At 48.1% G+C, this 1716-nt stretch overlaps 1 protein-coding gene across 3 annotated transcripts in view; it reads left to right on the top strand.

The window, feature by feature from the left end:
• ZC3H12C (zinc finger CCCH-type containing 12C) overlaps window positions 1–1716 on the top strand; it is a 331193-nt gene that overhangs the window by 272600 nt on the left and 56877 nt on the right. The window lies entirely within an intron of this gene.

Raw genomic sequence — 1716 nt, 5'->3', positions numbered from 1 at the left:
GAAACAAGGTAGACTGTGTTGCCAGTATAGCGTAAAGTAGGGGAACTTCCTGGCATCACTAATACCATGCCAAAGATGGCTGTCACTTACGTCATCAGCCAGCCACCCTCTAAGTCCCTTCCCCTCCCAAATACTACCCAAGAGATTTCTGAGGGTTTGGGTCAGTGAACAGGGAATGCTTTCCCAGAGCATGCTTCCCTTCCTGCCAATCAAAACTGACCTGGCTGTAGAGAGCAAGTTGCCAGACTTCCTAAGGGTCTTGAAAGTAGAACTAAAATGTAGACCAGAGGGATTTCATATGCCTAAAAAGAAGCCTATCAGCCAGCTATTTTAATATACCCCAAGACTGGCCTACTCAAGTGTGAAGCAGACTCAGCAAGATGCTCCTCTTTCATCTCCCAGGCAGAGTTAGAATGCCAATAGGCACCACTCAGTATAATGCTCTCAGTTGGGATCCCATCATCAGCTAAAGAGCAACAGATGTAGGCCAAAGAGGCGGGGCCACTTGTGCTGCTCAACTAAGCCATAAAGGCAGATTTTTTTTTTTTTTTTAGAAAGAGAACATTAAACTGGAAAGTTTAAAGTTTGAGCCACAGTAAGCATCACGGATATCACTACCATTTAGTAGACCAAGTGAATTCAACAGATCCAGGCTTAAATCATATGTGCCCAATTCAGAGAGGCAAGAAATGATTTTATTATAAGTGAAAGAATATCATCAAAGGCATGAACTCAGGTCCAGTGAAACAAATATGTCCTTTGGATGCAAACAGATCTGGATCTTTCATATTCAAGCTGTGTGATCTCGGGAAACTTTTCTAACCTCAGTTTTCTGACTGATAACGGCAATTATAACACCTAGCTCACTTGACTGCAGTGAACCTTAAATGAGATAGATAATGTATTTATTATCGCAGGCTACCTAGTCTGTGGCACAAGTTCCCTTCCCTGTCACTCCAAAAGCAGATGCATCCTGCCCAAGGCTAAACGTGAAGCACCTGGTGACAGTTCCACAGGCCGGTGAAATAGGATTATTTGAATCTTTCTGAAATGTTGACCTAAATTTTGTTGGGGGTTGTACAATTCACAAAGTAGAAAGGCTCTCCGCTCCCAGTGCTTTTCACTGGCAACTCAGAAGCCTACCTCAGTGCAGGGGGCTGCCTCCTTCCAAACTCCCGAAAGAGATACGGATTTATCCTGGGTTTCACCATGATGTTGACACATTGCCATTTCCAACAAGGCCAGTTTCCTTGCTGAAAGAAGTCCTTCCCCTGGGTGAAATCCCAGCAGCTTCATTTGCTTAAGTTCCCTTATTGGTTTTGCTCATGCCAGCTGTGGTTTTCCCTCATTACAGTGTATTGATAACAAGCAAACAGCCAGGGCAAACTTGCCCTAAGAAGGCCGCCTCTCGATTTCCCTGACTGCCCAGGGACGGGGCGGTTTTACTGCTGGGTGGAGAGGGTGTTACGGAGCGGAGAGGCGCCCTCCTAGACAGGGCTAGGGGAGCGGCGAAGGGAGGTCGGGATCCCCGGGCCGGGCGGGAGAAGGGAATCGGGCGCAGCGTCTGGGTCGAGCCCGACAGGTTCCAGCAGCTCCCCTCACCTCTCTCCACGCCTCCCGGGTTTTCCCCTTGGCTCGGGGTTTCCTGTTTTCAGTTCTCGGTGATCTCCAGCAGCAGGTGCTGGTTTGCCAACCTCCGCTCCAGAGGAGGCAAGG

This window comes from Pteropus vampyrus, unplaced genomic scaffold (genome assembly GCF_000151845.1).
Source record: "Pteropus vampyrus isolate Shadow unplaced genomic scaffold, Pvam_2.0 Scaffold110, whole genome shotgun sequence".
In the NCBI taxonomy this organism is placed as follows: Eukaryota; Metazoa; Chordata; class Mammalia; order Chiroptera; family Pteropodidae; genus Pteropus; species Pteropus vampyrus.
The sequence above is the reverse complement of the archived record's forward strand: the minus strand, read 5'-3'. Positions and strand labels throughout refer to the sequence as shown.